Genomic DNA, 20,161 nt, shown 5'->3' with positions numbered 1-20,161 from the left:
TAAGGCTTCATAAAAAATTAACGGCTAATGGCAAAAATATTTCTTCTAATAGCAAAAAGTGCTACATGTCAGAGCTCTTCAAATCTGTATTAATATTTATCATGGGGGGGGGGGGGGGTGATGTTAAGAAGTTATCCCTTGAAAATCTCACCCAGCCGGAACTACTTTCGTGTTTATGCATCAGAAATCCGTATCAAAATAATTATCGACTTTAAGGTTTAATAAAAAATTAACGGCTAATGGCAAATATATTTGCTACATGTCAGAGCTCTTCAAATATGTATTAATATTTATCATGGGGGTGAGGTTAAGAAGTTATTCCGTGAAATTCTCAACCAGCCGGAACTACTTTCGTGTTTATGCATCAGAAATCCTATCAAAATAATTAACGACTTTAAGGCTTAATAAAAAATTAACAGCTAACGGCAAAAATATTTCTTCTAATGGCAAAAAGTGCTACATGTCAGAGCTCTTCAAATCTGTTTTAATATTAATCATGGGGGTGAGGTTAAGAAGTTATCCCGTGAAAACTTCACCCAGCCAGAAGTACTTTCGTGTTTATGCATCAGAAATCCTATCAAAATAATTAAAGACTTTAAGGCTTAATAAAAAATTAACGGCTAACTGCAAAAATATTTCTTCTAATGGCAAAAAGTGCTACATGTCAGAGCTCTTCAAATCTGTATTAATATTTATCATGGGGGTGAGGTTAGGAAGTTATCCTGTGAAAACCTCACCCAGCCGGAACTACTTTCGTGTTTATGCATCAGAAATCCTATAAAAATAATTAACGACTTTAAGGCTTGATAAAAAAATCAACGGCTAATGGCAAAAATATTTCTTCTAATGGAAAAAAGTGCTACTTGTCAAAGCTCTTCAAATCTGTATTAATATTTATCATGGGCGGTGAGGTTAAGAAGTTATCCCGTGAAAACTTCACCCAGCCGGAACTACTTTCGTGTTTATGCATCCGAAATCCAATCAAATTATTTAAAGACTTTAAGGCGTAATAAAAAATTAACGGCTAATGGCAAAAGCATTTCTTCTAATGGCAAAAATTGCTACATGTCGGAGCGCTTCAAATCTGTATTAATATTTATCATGGGGGTGAAGTTAAGAAGTTATCCCGTAAAAACTTCACCCAGCCGGAAATACTTTCGTGTTTATGCATCAGAAATCCTATAAAAATAATTAACGACTTTAAGGCTTAATAAAAAATTAACGGCTAACGGCAAAAATATTTCTTCTAATGGCAAAAAGTGCTACATGTCAGAGCTCTTCAAATCTGTATTAATATTTATCATGGGGGGTGAGGTTATGAAGTTATCCTGTGAAAACCTCACACAGCCGGAACTACTTTCGTGTTTATGCATCAGAAATCCTATCAAAATAATTAACGACTTTAAGGCTTAATAAAAAATTAACGGCTAATGGCAAATATATTTGCTACATGTCAGAGCTCTTCAAATATGTATTAATATTTATCATGGGGGGTGAGGTTAAGAAGGTATTCCTTGAAAACCTCACCCAGCCGAAACTACTTTCGTGTTTATGCATCAGAAATCCTATAAAAATAATTAACGACTTTAAGGCTTAATAAAAAATTAACAGCTAACGGCAAAAATATTTCTTCTAATGGCAAAAAGTGCTACATGTCAGAGCTCATCAAATCTGTATTAATATTTATCATGGGGGGTGAGGTTAAGAAGTTATCCCGTGAAAACCTCAACCAGCCGGAACTACTTTCGTGTTTATGCATCAGAAATCCGTATCAAAATAATTAACGACTTTAAGGTTTAATACAAAATTAACGGCTAATGGCAAAAATATTTCTTCTAATGGCAAAAAGTGCTACCTGTCAGACCTCTTCAAATCTGTTTTAATATTTATCATGGGGGGTGAGGTTAAGAAGTTATCCCGTGAAAACCTCACCCAGCCGGAACTACTTTCGTGTTTATGCATCAGAAATCCTATCAAAATAATTAACGACTTTAAGGCTTAATAAAAAATTAACGGTTAATGGCAAAATATTTCTTCTAAGGGCAAAAAGTGCTACATGTCAAAGCTCTTCAAATCTGTATTAATATTTATCATGGGGGTTAAGGTTAAGAGGTCATCCCGTGAAAACCTCACCCACCCGAAACTACTTTCGTGTTTATGCATCAGAAATCCTATCAAAATAATTAAAGACTTTAAGGCTTAATAAAAAATTAACGGCTAATGGCAAAATATTTCTTCTAAGGGCAAAAAGTGCTACATGTCAAAGCTCTTCAAATCTGTATTAATATTTATCATGGGGGTAAGGTTAAGAAGTTATCTCGTGAAAACCTCACCCAGCCGAAACTACTTTCGTGTTTATGCATCAGAAATCTTATCAAAATAATTAACGACTTTAAGGCTTAATAAAAAAAATAACGGCTAATGGTAAAAATATTTCTTCTAATGGCAAAAAGTGCTACATGTCAGAGCTCTTCAAATCTGTATTGATATTTATCATGGGGGGTGAGGTTAGGAAGTTATCCTGTGAAAACCTCACACAGCCGGAACTACTTTCGTGTTTATGCATCAGAAATCCTATCAAAATAATTAACGACTTTAAAGCTTCATAAAAAGCTAACGGCTAATGGCAAAAATATTTCTTCTCTAATGGCAAAAATTGCTACATGTCAGAGCTCTTTACATCTGTATTAATATTTATCATGGGCGGTGAGGTTAAGAAGTTATCCTGTGAAAACCTCACCCAGCCGGAACTACTTTCGTGTTTATGCATCAGAAATCCTATCAAAATAATTAACGACTTTAAGGCTTCATAAAAAATTAACGGCTAATGGCAAAAATATTTCTTCTAATAGCAAAAAGTGCTACATGTCAGAGCTCTTCAAATCTGTATTAATATTTATCATGGGGGGGGGGGGTGATGTTAAGAAGTTATCCCTTGAAAATCTCACCCAGCCGGAACTACTTTCGTGTTTATGCATCAGAAATCCGTATCAAAATAATTATCGACTTTAAGGTTTAATAAAAAATTAACGGCTAATGGCAAATATATTTGCTACATGTCAGAGCTCTTCAAATATGTATTAATATTTATCATGGGGGTGAGGTTAAGAAGTTATTCCGTGAAATTCTCAACCAGCCGGAACTACTTTCGTGTTTATGCATCAGAAATCCTATCAAAATAATTAACGACTTTAAGGCTTAATAAAAAATTAACAGTTAACGGCAAAAATATTTCTTCTAATGGCAAAAAGTGCTACATGTCAGAGCTCTTCAAATCTGTTTTAATATTAATCATGGGGGTGAGGTTAAGAAGTTATCCCGTGAAAACTTCACCCAGCCAGAAGTACTTTCGTGTTTATGCATCAGAAATCCTATCAAAATAATTAAAGACTTTAAGGCTTAATAAAAAATTAACGGCTAACTGCAAAAATATTTCTTCTAATGGCAAAAAGTGCTACATGTCAGAGCTCTTCAAATCTGTATTAATATTTATCATGGGGGTGAGGTTAGGAAGTTATCCTGTGAAAACCTCACCCAGCCGGAACTACTTTCGTGTTTATGCATCAGAAATCCTATAAAAATAATTAACGACTTTAAGGCTTGATAAAAAAAATCAACGGCTAATGGCAAAAATATTTCTTCTAATGGAAAAAAGTGCTACTTGTCAAAGCTCTTCAAATCTGTATTAATATTTATCATGGGCGGTGAGGTTAAGAAGTTATCCCGTGAAAACTTCACCCAGCCGGAACTACTTTCGTGTTTATGCATCCGAAATCCAATCAAATTATTTAAAGACTTTAAGGCGTAATAAAAAATTAACGGCTAATGGCAAAAGTATTTCTTCTAATGGCAAAAATTGCTACATGTCGGAGCGCTTCAAATCTGTATTAATATTTATCATGGGGGTGAAGTTAAGAAGTTATCCCGTAAAAACTTCACCCAGCCGGAAATACTTTCGTGTTTATGCATCAGAAATCCTATAAAAATAATTAACGACTTTAAGGCTTAATAAAAAATTAACGGCTAACGGCAAAAATATTTCTTCTAATGGCAAAAAGTGCTACATGTCAGAGCTCTTCAAATCTGTATTAATATTTATCATGGGGGGTGAGGTTAGGAAGTTATCCTGTGAAAACCTCACACAGCCGGAACTACTTTCGTGTTTATGCATCAGAAATCCTATCAAAATAATTAACGACTTTAAAGCTTCATAAAAAGCTAACGGCTAATGGCAAAAATATTTCTTCTCTAATGGCAAAAATTGCTACATGTCAGAGCTCTTTACATCTGTATTAATATTTATCATGGGCGGTGAGGTTAAGAAGTTATCCTGTGAAAACCTCACCCAGCCGGAACTACTTTCGTGTTTATGCATCAGAAATCCTATCAAAATAATTAACGACTTTAAGGCTTCATAAAAAATTAACGGCTAATGGCAAAAATATTTCTTCTAATAGCAAAAAGTGCTACTTGTCAAAGCTCTTCAAATCTGTATTAATATTTATCATGGGGGTGAGGTTAGGAAGTTATCCTGTGAAAACCTCACCCAGCCGGAACTACTTTCGTGTTTATGCATCAGAAATCCTATAAAAATAATTAACGACTTTAAGGCTTGATAAAAAAATCAACGGCTAATGGCAAAAATATTTCTTCTAATGGAAAAAAGTGCTACTTGTCAAAGCTCTTCAAATCTGTATTAATATTTATCATGGGCGGTGAGGTTAAGAAGTTATCCCGTGAAAACTTCACCCAGCCGGAACTACTTTCGTGTTTATGCATCCGAAATCCAATCAAATTATTTAAAGACTTTAAGGCGTAATAAAAAATTAACGGCTAATGGCAAAAGTATTTCTTCTAATGGCAAAAATTGCTACATGTCGGAGCGCTTCAAATCTGTATTAATATTTATCATGGGGGTGAAGTTAAGAAGTTATCCCGTAAAAACTTCACCCAGCCGGAACTACTTTCGTGTTTATGCATCAGAAATCCTATAAAAATAATTAACGACTTTAAGGCTTAATAAAAAATTAACGGCTAACGGCAAAAATATTTCTTCTAATGGCAAAAAGTGCTACATGTCAGAGCTCTTCAAATCTGTATTAATATTTATCATGGGGGGTGAGGTTAGGAAGTTATCCTGTGAAAACCTCACACAGCCGGAACTACTTTCGTGTTTATGCATCAGAAATCCTATAAAAATAATTAACGACTTTAAAGCTTCATAAAAAGCTAACGGCTAATGGCAAAAATATTTCTTCTCTAATGGCAAAAATTGCTACATGTCAGAGCTCTTTACATCTGTATTAATATTTATCATGGGCGGTGAGGTTAAGAAGTTATCCTGTGAAAACCTCACCCAGCCGGAACTACTTTCGTGTTTATGCATCAGAAATCCTATCAAAATAATTAACGACTTTAAGGCTTCATAAAAAATTAACGGCTAATGGCAAAAATATTTCTTCTAATAGCAAAAAGTGCTACATGTCAGAGCTCTTCAAATCTGTATTAATATTTATCATGGGGGGGGGGGTGATGTTAAGAAGTTATCCCTTGAAAATCTCACCCAGCCGGAACTACTTTCGTGTTTATGCATCAGAAATCCGTATCAAAATAATTATCGACTTTAAGGTTTAATAAAAAATTAACGGCTAATGGCAAATATATTTGCTACATGTCAGAGCTCTTCAAATATGTATTAATATTTATCATGGGGGTGAGGTTAAGAAGTTATTCCGTGAAATTCTCAACCAGCCGGAACTACTTTCGTGTTTATGCATCAGAAATCCTATCAAAATAATTAACGACTTTAAGGCTTAATAAAAAATTAACAGCTAACGGCAAAAATATTTCTTCTAATGGCAAAAAGTGCTACATGTCAGAGCTCTTCAAATCTGTTTTAATATTAATCATGGGGGTGAGGTTAAGAAGTTATCCCGTGAAAACTTCACCCAGCCAGAACTACTTTCGTGTTTATGCATCAGAAATCCTATCAAAATAATTAAAGACTTTAAGGCTTAATAAAAAATTAACGGCTAACTGCAAAAATATTTCTTCTAATGGCAAAAAGTGCTACATGTCAGAGCTCTTCAAATCTGTATTAATATTTATCATGGGGGTGAGGTTAGGAAGTTATCCTGTGAAAACCTCACCCAGCCGGAACTACTTTCGTGTTTATGCATCAGAAATCCTATAAAAATAATTAACGACTTTAAGGCTTGATAAAAAAATCAACGGCTAATGGCAAAAATATTTCTTCTAATGGAAAAAAGTGCTACTTGTCAAAGCTCTTCAAATCTGTATTAATATTTATCATGGGCGGTGAGGTTAAGAAGTTATCCCGTGAAAACTTCACCCAGCCGGAACTACTTTCGTGTTTATGCATCCGAAATCCAATCAAATTATTTAAAGACTTTAAGGCGTAATAAAAAATTAACGGCTAATGGCAAAAGCATTTCTTCTAATGGCAAAAATTGCTACATGTCGGAGCGCTTCAAATCTGTATTAATATTTATCATGGGGGTGAAGTTAAGAAGTTATCCCGTAAAAACTTCACCCAGCCGGAAATACTTTCGTGTTTATGCATCAGAAATCCTATAAAAATAATTAACGACTTTAAGGCTTAATAAAAAATTAACGGCTAACGGCAAAAATATTTCTTCTAATGGCAAAAAGTGCTACATGTCAGAGCTCTTCAAATCTGTATTAATATTTATCATGGGGGGTGAGGTTATGAAGTTATCCTGTGAAAACCTCACACAGCCGGAACTACTTTCGTGTTTATGCATCAGAAATCCTATCAAAATAATTAACGACTTTAAGGCTTCATAAAAAGTTAACGGCTAATGGCAAAAATATTTCTTCTCTAATGGCAAAAATTGCTACATGTCAGAGCTCTTTAAATCTGTATTAATATTTATCATAGGCGGTGAGGTTAAGAAGTTATCCTGTGAAAACCTCACCCAGCCGGAACTACTTTCGTGTTTATGCATCAGAAATCCTATCAAAATAATTAACGACTTTAAGGCTTAATAAAAAATTAACGGCTAATGGCAAATATATTTGCTACATGTCAGAGCTCTTCAAATATGTATTAATATTTATCATGGGGGGTGAGGTTAAGAAGGTATTCCTTGAAAACCTCACCCAGCCGAAACTACTTTCGTGTTTATGCATCAGAAATCCTATAAAAATAATTAACGACTTTAAGGCTTAATAAAAAATTAACAGCTAACGGCAAAAATATTTCTTCTAATGGCAAAAAGTGCTACATGTCAGAGCTCATCAAATCTGTATTAATATTTATCATGGGGGGTGAGGTTAAGAAGTTATCCCGTGAAAACCTCAACCAGCCGGAACTACTTTCGTGTTTATGCATCAGAAATCCGTATCAAAATAATTAACGACTTTAAGGTTTAATACAAAATTAACGGCTAATGGCAAAAATATTTCTTCTAATGGCAAAAAGTGCTACCTGTCAGACCTCTTCAAATCTGTTTTAATATTTATCATGGGGGGTGAGGTTAAGAAGTTATCCCGTGAAAACCTCACCCAGCCGGAACTACTTTCGTGTTTATGCATCAGAAATCCTATCAAAATAATTAAAGACTTTAAGGCTTAATAAAAAATTAACGGTTAATGGCAAAATATTTCTTCTAAGGGCAAAAAGTGCTACATGTCAAAGCTCTTCAAATCTGTATTAATATTTATCATGGGGGTTAAGGTTAAGAGGTCATCCCGTGAAAACCTCACCCACCCGAAACTACTTTCGTGTTTATGCATCAGAAATCCTATCAAAATAATTAAAGACTTTAAGGCTTAATAAAAAATTAACGGCTAATGGCAAAATATTTCTTCTAAGGGCAAAAAGTGCTACATGTCAAAGCTCTTCAAATCTGTATTAATATTTATCATGGGGGTAAGGTTAAGAAGTTATCTCGTGAAAACCTCACCCAGCCGAAACTACTTTCGTGTTTATGCATCAGAAATCCTATCAAAATAATTAACGACTTTAAGGCTTAATAAAAAAATTAACGGCTAATGGTAAAAATATTTCTTCTAATGGCAAAGAGTGCTACATGTCAGAGCTCTTCAAATCTGTATTGATATTTATCATGGGGGGTGAGGTTAGGAAGTTATCCTGTGAAAACCTCACACAGCCGGAACTACTTTCGTGTTTATGCATCAGAAATCCTATCAAAATAATTAACGACTTTAAAGCTTCATAAAAAGCTAACGGCTAATGGCAAAAATATTTCTTCTCTAATGGCAAAAATTGCTACATGTCAGAGCTCTTTACATCTGTATTAATATTTATCATGGGCGGTGAGGTTAAGAAGTTATCCTGTGAAAACCTCACCCAGCCGGAACTACTTTCGTGTTTATGCATCAGAAATCCTATCAAAATAATTAACGACTTTAAGGCTTCATAAAAAATTAACGGCTAATGGCAAAAATATGTCTTCTAATAGCAAAAAGTGCTACATGTCAGAGCTCTTCAAATCTGTATTAATATTTATCATGGGGGGGGGGGGTGATGTTAAGAAGTTATCCCTTGAAAATCTCACCCAGCCGGAACTACTTTCGTGTTTATGCATCAGAAATCCGTATCAAAATAATTATCGACTTTAAGGTTTAATAAAAAATTAACGGCTAATGGCAAATATATTTGCTACATGTCAGAGCTCTTCAAATATGTATTAATATTTATCATGGGGGTGAGGTTAAGAAGTTATTCCGTGAAATTCTCAACCAGCCGGAACTACTTTCGTGTTTATGCATCAGAAATCCTATCAAAATAATTAACGACTTTAAGGCTTAATAAAAAATTAACAGCTAACGGCAAAAATATTTCTTCTAATGGCAAAAAGTGCTACATGTCAGAGCTCTTCAAATCTGTTTTAATATTAATCATGGGGGTGAGGTTAAGAAGTTATCCCGTGAAAACTTCACCCAGCCAGAACTACTTTCGTGTTTATGCATCAGAAATCCTATCAAAATAATTAAAGACTTTAAGGCTTAATAAAAAATTAACGGCTAACTGCAAAAATATTTCTTCTAATGGCAAAAAGTGCTACATGTCAGAGCTCTTCAAATCTGTATTAATATTTATCATGGGGGTGAGGTTAGGAAGTTATCCTGTGAAAACCTCACCCAGCCGGAACTACTTTCGTGTTTATGCATCAGAAATCCTATCAAAAAAATTAACGACTTTAAGGCTTAATAAAAAATTAACAGCTAACTGCAAAAATATTTCTTCTAATGGCAAAAAGTGTTACATGTCAAAGCTCTTCAAATCTGTATTAATATTTATCATGGGGGGGGTGAGGTTAAGAAGTTATCCCGTGAAAACTTCACCCAGCCGGAACTACTTTCGTGTTTATGCATCAGAAATCCTATCAAAATAATTAACGACTTTAAGGCTTAATAAAAAATTAACGGCTAACGGCAAAAATCAAAAATCCTATAAAAATAATTAACGACTTTAAGGCTTAATAAAAAAATTAACGGCTAATGACAAAAATATTTCTTCTAATGGAAAAAAGTGCTACTTGTCAAAGCTCTTCAAATCTGTTTTAATATTTATCATGGGGGTGAGGTTAAGAAGTTATCCAGTGAAAACCTCACCCAGCCGGAACTACTTTCGTGTTTATGCATCAGAAATCCTATAAAAATAATTAACGACTTTAAGGCTTGATAAAAAAATCAACGGCTAATGGCAAAAATATTTCTTCTAATGGAAAAAAGTGCTACTTGTCAAAGCTCTTCAAATCTGTATTAATATTTATCATGGGCGGTGAGGTTAAGAAGTTATCCCGTGAAAACTTCACCCAGCCGGAACTACTTTCGTGTTTATGCATCCGAAATCCAATCAAATTATTTAAAGACTTTAAGGCGTAATAAAAAATTAACGGCTAATGGCAAAAATATTTCTTCTAATGGCAAAAAGTGCTACATGTCAAAGCTCTTCAAATCTGTATTAATATTTATCATGGGGGGGGGGGTGAGGTTAGGAAGTTATCCTGTGAAAACCTCACCCAGCCGGAACTACTTTCGTGTTTATGCATCAGAAATCCTATCAAAATAATTAACGACTTTAAGGCTTCATAAAAAGTTAACGGCTAATGGCAAAAATATTTCTTCTCTAATGGCAAAAATTGCTACATGTCAGAGCTCTTTAAATCTGTATTAATATTTATCATGGGCGGTGAGGTTAAGAAGTTATCCCGTGAAAACCTCACCCAGCCGGAACTACTTTCGTGTTTATGCATCAGAAATCCTATCAAAATAATTAACGACTTTAAGGCTTAATAAAAAATTAATGGCTAATGGCAAAGATATTTCTTCTAATAGCAAAAAGTGCTACATGTCAGAGCTCTTCAAATCTGTTTTAATATTTATAATGGGGGGGGGGGGGGGTGATGTTAAGAAGTTATCCCTTGAAAACCTCACCCAGCCGGAACTACTTTCGTGTTTATGCATCAGAAATCCTATCAAAATAATTAACGACTTTAAGGCTTAATAAAAAATTAACGGCTAATGGCAAATATATTTGCTACATGTCAGAGCTCTTCAAATATGTATTAATATTTATCATGGGGGGTGAGGTTAAGAAGTTATTCCGTGAAAACCTCAAACAGCCGGAACTACTTTCGTGTTTATGCATCAGAAATCCGTATCAAAATAATTAACGACTTTAAGGTTTAATACAAAATTAACGGCTAATGGCAAAAATATTTCTTCTAATGGCAAAAAGTGCTACCTGTCAGAGCTCTTCAAATCTGTTTTAATATTTATCATGGGGGTGAGGTTAAGAAGTTATCCCGTGAAAACCTCACCCAGCCGGAACTACTTTCGTGTTTATGCATCAGAAATCCTATCAAAATAATTAAAGACTTTAAGGCTTAATAAAAAATTAACGGCTAATGGCAAAATATTTCTTCTAAGGGCAAAAAGTGCTACATGTCAAAGCTCATCAAATCTGTATTAATATTTATCATGGGGGTAAGGCTAAGAAGTTATCTCGTGAAAACCTCACCCAGCCGAAACTACTTTCGTGTTTATGCATCAGAAATCCTATCAAAATAATTAACGACTTTAAGGCTTAATAAAAAAATTAACGGCTAATGGTAAAAATATTTCTTCTAATGGCAAAAAGTGCTACATGTCAGAGCTCTTCAAATCTGTATTGATATTTATCATGGGGGGTGAGGTTAGGAAGTTATCCTGTGAAAACCTCACCCAGCCGGAACTACTTTCGTGTTTATGCATCAGAAATCCTATCAAAATAATTAACGACTTTAAAGCTTCATAAAAAGCTAACGGCTAATGGCAAAAATATTTCTTCTCTAATGCCAAAAATTGCTACATGTCAGAGCTCTTTACATCTGTATTAATATTTATCATGGGCGGTGAGGTTAAGAAGTTATCCTGTGAAAACCTCACCCAGCCGGAACTACTTTCGTGTTTATGCATCAGAAATCCTATCAAAATAATTAACGACTTTAAGGCTTCATAAAAAATTAACGGCTAATGGCAAAAATATTTCTTCTAATAGCAAAAAGTGCTACATGTCAGAGCTCTTCAAATCTGTATTAATATTTATCATGGGGGGGGGGGGGTGATGTTAAGAAGTTATCCCTTGAAAATCTCACCCAGCCGGAACTACTTTCGTGTTTATGCATCAGAAATCCGTATCAAAATAATTATCGACTTTAAGGTTTAATAAAAAAATTAACGGCTAATGGCAAATATATTTGCTACATGTCAGAGCTCTTCAAATATGTATTAATATTTATCATGGGGGTGAGGTTAAGAAGTTATTCCGTGAAATTCTCAACCAGCCGGAACTACTTTCGTGTTTATGCATCAGAAATCCTATCAAAATAATTAACGACTTTAAGGCTTAATAAAAAATTAACAGCTAACTGCAAAAATATTTCTTCTCATGGCAAAAAGTGCTACATGTCAGAGCTCTTCAAATCTGTATTAATATTTATCATGGGGGTGAGGTTAGGAAGTTATCCTGTGAAAACCTCACCCAGCCGGAACTACTTTCGTGTTTATGCATCAGAAATCCTATCAAAATAATTAACGACTTTAAGGCTTAATAAAAAATTAACATCTAACTGCAAAAATATTTCTTCTAATGGCAAAAAGTGTTACATGTCAAAGCTCTTCAAATCTGTATTAATATTTATCATGGGGGGTGAGGTTAGGAAGTTATCCTGTGAAAACCTCACCCAGCCGGAACTACTTTCGTGTTTATGCATCAGAAATCCTATCAAAATAATTAACGACTTTAAGGCTTAATAAAAAATTAACGGCTAATGGCAAAAATATTTCTTCTAATAGCAAAAAGTGCTACATGTCAGAGCTCTTCAAATCTGTATTAATATTTATCATGGGGGGGGGGGGGTGATGTTAAGAAGTTATCCCTTGAAAACCTCACCCAGCCGGAACTACTTTCGTGTTTATGCATCAGAAATCCTATCAAAATAATTAACGACTTTAAGGCTTAATAAAAAATTAACGGCTAATGGCAAATATATTTGCTACATGTCAGAGCTCTTCAAATATGTATTAATATTTATCATGGGGGGTGAGGTTAAGAAGTTATTCTGTGAAAACCTCACCCAGCCGGAACTACTTTCGTGTTTATGCATCAGAAATCATATACAAATAATTAAAGACTTTAAGGCTTAATAAAAAATTAACGGCTAATGGCAAAATATTTCTTCTCAGGGCAAAAAGTGCTACATGTCAAAGCTCTTCAAATCTGTATTAATATTTATCATGGGGGGTAAGGTTAAGAAGTTATCCCGTGAAAACTTCACCCAGCCGAAACTACTTTCGTGTTTATGCATCAGAAATCCTACAAAATAATTAACGACTTTAAGGCTTAATAAAAAATTAACGGCTAATGGTAAAAATATTTTTTTCTAATGCCACAAAGTGCTACATGTCAGAGCTCTTCAAATCTGTATTAATATTTATTATGGGGGGTGAGGTTAAGAAGTTATCCCGTGAAAACTTCACCCAGCCGGAACTACTTTCGTGTTTATGCATCAGAAATCCTACAAAATAATTAACGACTTTAAGGCTTAATAAAAAATTAACAGCTAATGGCAAAAATATTTCTTCTAATGGCAAAAAGTGCTACATGTCAGAGCTCTTCAAATCTGTATTAATATTTATCATGGGGGGTGAGGTTAGGAAGTTATACTGTGAAAACTTCACACAGCCGGAACTACTTTCGTGTTTATCCATCAGAAATTCTATCAAAATAATTAACGACTTTATGGCTTCATAAAAAGTTAACGGCTAATGGCAAAAATATTTCTTCTCTAATGGCCAAAATTGCTACATGTCAGAGCTCTTTAAATCTGTATTAATATTTATCATGGGCGGTGAGGTTAAGAAGTTATCCCGTGAAAACTTCACCCAGCCGGAACTACTTTCGTGTTTATGCATCAGAAATCCTATCAAAATAATTAAATACTTTAAGGCGTATTAAAAAATTAACGGCTAATGGCAAAAATATTTCTTCTAAAGGCAAAAAGTGCTACATGTCGGAGCGCTTCAAATCTGTATTAATATTTATCATGGGGGTGAAGTTAAGAAGTTATCCCGTGAAAACTTCACCCAGCCGGAACTACTTTCGTGTTTATGCATCAGAAATCCTATAAAAATAATTAACGACTTTAAGGCTTAATAAAAAATTAACGGCTAACTGCAAAAATATTTCTTCTAATGGCAAAAAGTGTTACATGTCAAAGCTCTTCAAATCTGTATTAATATTTATCATGGGGGGTGAGGTTAAGAAGTTATCCCGTGAAAACCTCACCCAGCCGGAATTACTTTCGTGTTTATGCATCAGAAATCCTATCAAAATAATTAAAGACTTTAAGGCTTAATAAAAAATTAACGGCTAATGGCAAAATATTTCTTCTAAGGGCAAAAAGTGCTACATGTCAAAGCTCTTCAAATCTGTATTAATATTTATCATGGGGGGTAAGGTTAAGAAGTTATCCCGTGAAAACCTCAACCAGCCGAAACTACTTTCGTGTTTATGCATCAGAAATCCTATCAAAATAATTAACGACTTTAAGGCTTAATAAAAAAATTAACGGCTAATGGTAAAAATATTTTTTCTAATGGCAAAAAGTGCTACATGTCAGAGCTCTTCAAATCTGTATTAATATTTATCATGGGGGGTGAGGTTAAGAAGTTATCCCATGAAAACTTCACCCAGCCGGAACTACTTTCGTGTTTATGCATCAGAAATCCTATCAAAATAATTAACGACTTTAAAGCTTCATAAAAAGTTAACGGCTAATGGCAAAAATATTTCTTCTCTAATGGCAAAAATTGCTACATGTCAGAGCTCTTTAAATCTGTATTAATATTTATCATGGGCGGTGAGGTTAAGAAGTTATCCTGTGAAAACCTCACCCAGGCGGAACTACTTTCGTGTTTATGCATCAGAAATCCTATTAAAATAATTAACGACTTTAAGGCTTAATAAAAAATTAACGGCTAATGGCAAAAATATTTCTTCTAATGGCAAAAAGTGCTACATGTCAGAGCTCTTCAAATCTGTATTAATATTTATCATGGGGGGTGAGGTTAGGAAGTTATACTGTGAAAACCTCACACAGCCGGACCTACTTTCGTGTTTATCCATCAGAAATCCTATCAAAATAATTAACGACTTTATGGCTTCATAAAAAGTTAACGGCTAATGGCAAAAATATTTCTTCTCTAATGGCCAAAATTGCTACATGTCAGAGCTCTTTAAATCTGTATTAATATTTATCATGGGCGGTGAGGTTAAGAAGTTATCCCGTGAAAACTTCACCCAGCCGGAACTACTTTCGTGTTTATGCATCAGAAATCCTATCAAAATAATTAAATACTTTAAGGCGTATTAAAAAATTAACGGCTAATGGCAAAAATATTTCTTCTAAAGGCAAAAAGTGCTACATGTCGGAGCGCTTCAAATCTGTATTAATATTTATCATGGGGGTGAAGTTAAGAAGTTATCCCGTGAAAACTTCACCCAGCCGGAACTACTTTCGTGTTTATGCATCAGAAATCCTATAAAAATAATTAACGACTTTAAGGCTTAATAAAAAATTAACGGCTAACTGCAAAAATATTTCTTCTAATGGCAAAAAGTGTTACATGTCAAAGCTCTTCAAATCTGTATTAATATTTATCATGGGGGGTGAGGTTAAGAAGTTATCCCGTGAAAACCTCACCCAGCCGGAACTACTTTCGTGTTTATGCATCAGAAATCCTATCAAAATAATTAAAGACTTTAAGGCTTAATAAAAAATTAACGGCTAATGGCAAAATATTTCTTCTAAGGGCAAAAAGTGCTACATGTCAAAGCTCTTCAAATCTGTATTAATATTTATCATGGGGGGTAAGGTTAAGAAGTTATCCCGTGAAAACCTCAACCAGCCGAAACTACTTTCGTGTTTATGCATCAGAAATCCTATCAAAATAATTAACGACTTTAAGGCTTAATAAAAAAATTAACGGCTAATGGTAAAAATATTTTTTTCTAATGGCAAAAAGTGCTACATGTCAGAGCTCTTCAAAATCTGTATTAATATTTATCATGGGGGGTGAGGTTAAGAAGTTATCCCATGAAAACTTCACCCAGCCGGAACTACTTTCGTGTTTATGCATCAGAAATCCTATAAAAATAATTAACGACTTTAAAGCTTCATAAAAAGTTAACGGCTAATGGCAAAAATATTTCTTCTCTAATGGCAAAAATTGCTACATGTCAGAGCTCTTTAAATCTGTATTAATATTTATCATGGGCGGTGAGGTTAAGAAGTTATCCTGTGAAAACCTCACCCAGGCGGAACTACTTTCGTGTTTATGCATCAGAAATCCTATCAAAATAATTAACGACTTTAAGGCTTAATAAAAAATTAACGGCTAATGGCAAAAATATTTCTTCTAATAGCAAAAAGTGCTACATGTCAGAGCTCTTCATATCTGTATTAATATTTATCATGGGGGGGGGGGGGGGGTGATGTTAAGAAGTTATCCCTTGAAAACCTCACCCAGCCGGAACTACTTTCGTGTTTATGCATCAGAAATCCGTATCAAAATAATTAACGACTTTAAGGTTTAATAAAAAATTAACGGCTAATGGCAAATATATTTGCTACATATCAGAGCTCATCAAATATGTATTAATATTTATCATGGGGGTGAGGTTAAGAAGTTATTCCGTGAAATCCTCACCCAGCCGGAACTACTTTCGTGTTTATGCATCAGAAATCCTATCAAAATAATTAACGACTTTAAGGCTTAATAAAAAATTAACAGCTGACGGCAAAAATATTTCTTCTAATGGCAAAAAGTTCTACATGTCAGAGCTCTTCAAATCTGTATTAATATTTATCATGGAGGGTGAGGTTAAGAAGTTATACCGTGAAAACCTCACCCAGCCGGAACTACTTTCGTGTTTATGCATCAGAAATCCGTATCAAAATAATTAACGACTTTAAGGTTTAATAAAAAATTAACGGCTAATGGCAAACATATTTCTTCTAATGGCAAAAATTGCTACATGTCAGAGCTCTTCAAATCTGTATTAATATTTATCATGGGGGGTGAGGTTAAGAAGTTATCCCGTGAAAACTTCACCCAGCCGGAACTACTTTCGTGTTTATGCATCAGAAATCCTATCAAAATAATTAACGACGTTAAGGCTTAAAAAAAAATTAACGGCTAATGGCAAAAATATTTCTCTAAGAGCAAAAATTGCTACATGTCAGAGCTCTTCAAATCTGTATTAATATTTATCATGGGGGGTGAGGTTAGGAAGTTATCCTGTGAAAACCTCACACAGCCGGAACTACTTTCGTGTTTATGCATCAGAAATCCTATCAAAATAATTAACGACTTTAAATCTTCATAAAAAGTTAACGGCTAATGGCAAAAATATTTCTTCTCTAATGGCAAAAATTGCTACATGTCAGAGCTCTTTAAATCTGTATTAATATTTATCATGGGCGGTGAGGTTAAGAAGTTATCCTGTGAAAACCTCACCCAGCCGGAACTACTTTCGTGTTGATGCATCAGAAATCCTATCAAAATAATTAACGACTTTAAGGCTTAATAAAAAATCAACGGCTAATGGCAAAAATATTTCTTCTAATAGCAAAAAGTGCTACATGTCAGAGCTCTTCAAATCTGTATTAATATTTATCATGGGGGGGGGGGGGGGGTGATGTTGATTGAGAGACAAAAGATTTTTGAAATCCAAATATAAACTTTGAATATTTTAGAAAGAGATAACAATGTTAAAAAGTTCTTGGATATCAACATGGTTGGTTACTACAGGCTTCTCAAAAGAATTCATCACTTTGTATTGACATTGAAACTCACTTAACAGTTTAAGTGTGTGAAAAATCTGTATTGACAATGAAACTCGATCACTACATGTGTGTGATAAATCTGTATTGACATTGAAACTCACTACATGTGTGTGATAAATCTGTATTGACATTGAAACTCACTACATGTGTGTGATAAATCTGTATTAACATTGAAACTCAATATATGTGTGTGATAAATCTCTATTGACATTGAAACTCAATATATGTGTGTGATAAATATGTATTGACATTGAAACTCACATGTGTGTGATAAATCTGTATTGACATTGAAACTCACTACATGTGTGTGGTAAATCTGTACTGGCATTGAAACTCACTACATGTGTATTGATCTGTACTGACATTGAAACTCACTACATGTGTGTGATGTGTACTGGCATTTAAACTCACTACACGCATGTGATAAATGCGTACTGGCACTGAAACTCATTACATGTGTGCAAATGTGTACTGGCACTGAAACTCACTGCATGTGTGTGATAAATATATATTGACATAAAACTCACTGCATATATCAGATGTGTTCTAACATTGAAACTTGCTACATGTGTGATAAATGCATATGTATATTGGCATGATATCACGTGTGCATTGCATGTGTGTGATAAATGGAATCCTTCATTCGTATGAATGGGAGATAGGGAAATTCCACCGAGGGGACAAGATTTGCAGTCTAGGACGAGACTTTGCTGAGTCTTAAGCAGTGAATCTTGTTCCAGAGGTGGAATTTCCCTATCCCACATGAGCAAATAATAAAGTGTTATTTTTCTCACATTTTATCAGTTCAGTATTTTAATTCAAGAGCTTTGAGAAAATTCAAAATTATTGAAATCCTTCTTTGAATATATGCAAAAATTAATTACACAGTATGAAGATCTCAGCATACCTGAAAATGGTTTACAATATAAGTGTAAAGTACAAAACCCAAGGTTGTCCATAAAAAAGCTATACATAATATATATCAAATTGAAATTTGAAGAAAACAATACAAACTATTTTTCTTTATCGTGTAATGTAAATCAGAAAATATACGACATACATATGTACATCACAAGCAAAGATATGTCTTAGCAGTGTAAGACAGAAAAATCTTGTATGGCTGTCTCACATGGGTTGAGTTGGTCTCACACTAGTGATTATGTGAGAAAGATGTATATTGCCTTATACTGGCATGAGACTCACTATTAATATATAATCAATTGAAATAGAGTCTGTATATTGATGAAGCAAACTAAAGGCCAATTTCATTTGTCCAAAACTGGTGTACACTGCATTGCATACGTTATAAAACTGGTGTAAAACAACGCATTGAAAAATAAAATAAACTGTCGAAAACAAAAATATGCCAGAACATGTTATTTTCATTCTTGCCACTTTTATAATATATTCAAATCATCCAAATCCTTGACATAATTCACAAAGATCCCATAAAAGCATGAACATGATACATGCATGCAAACTATATAAACGGTGAAGCTGTTATGCATGAATTCTCATATTTTCAGTTGATGTTAATTTGTTAATCACCTCATATACCCTGACAAACTAGACAGTGATTCCTTATATTTATGTTCCCAGAACTTAGGGTATACTCTGTTCTCAATAACTATACAAGAGATCCTTTATATGCAATCTTTTTAAGATGATTGTACGTACATGTATATCATTTGGATGTGCAGAAAGATAGTATTTTAGTCTGAATGTGCATGCATTGGATTTTGGTACACTAACTTGGGAATCAGTCTAAATTTTTTTTTGTTCTTTGAGATTGTTTAATATTCATATTGTAGGCATTTATTAATTAAGACTTGTAATTTTTAAGATTTTTATTTTTAAGATATTTTTAAGATATTTATTAACTGATCTGCATGTTCAAAATGACCAATCTGCACATGCATGCAAAATTTCATTTTGATTGGATTTAATACTAAAATGTCTGTAACTTTCTTATGAATAAAGTGAATGAGTTGATATCACAGCATAGTAGATAGTATGTGTATCTATATAGATTGGTGTAATACAAAAATGCCAACACTCAGTATATGCATATCCTGTCTTTTGAAGATTCTATATTTTTTCTATATTTCAAGGACCATAATGTTTATGTTTTTCATTAAATTCTTCTGAAGTTGAGGATTTTAGTATGTCTTGGCACTTACAAATTGGTATGGTTAAAATTACTAGCCAGCATGTGCATGCACAATTGTGCTAAATTTTGATTAGACAATTTCAAAATCTCCACAGCTTTCTTATATATGATGCAAACATGAAATTCAAACTAATTATGCTAATCATATGTACATGATACAAATACCTGTTGGATGACATCAACAGAATTACAGATTGACATATGCACATAACGTGCATTGCTTTCTTTCATTTTTTGGTACTGAAATGACCACAACTTTCTTATTAAAGGGTAATTAAATTAAAATGATTTTTTGCTGTTGATTTACAATATGAATACCTACACATGCACACGTCAAGCATTTCATTCTGATTAGTTGCATACGTAATATTTAGATAACTGGTAAATCTCTTATGAATGAAAAAAATGGAATTATATTGACATATTCCAGGTACATACTATAAAAACTTAGAACGTAAGATTATGATTAGTTGTGCAGAAGCACAATGACATAATTTCTTAAATGGGGGGATGTTTGCTTAAACTACTCTCACACATCCTAACTGAAGAGCAACTTGAACTGACCAATGCAAGTCTGTCTTCCATT

This window comes from Ostrea edulis, chromosome 8 (genome assembly GCF_947568905.1).
Source record: "Ostrea edulis chromosome 8, xbOstEdul1.1, whole genome shotgun sequence".
NCBI classification, from domain to species: domain Eukaryota; kingdom Metazoa; phylum Mollusca; class Bivalvia; order Ostreida; family Ostreidae; genus Ostrea; species Ostrea edulis.
Note: the sequence above shows the minus strand (reverse complement) of the source record.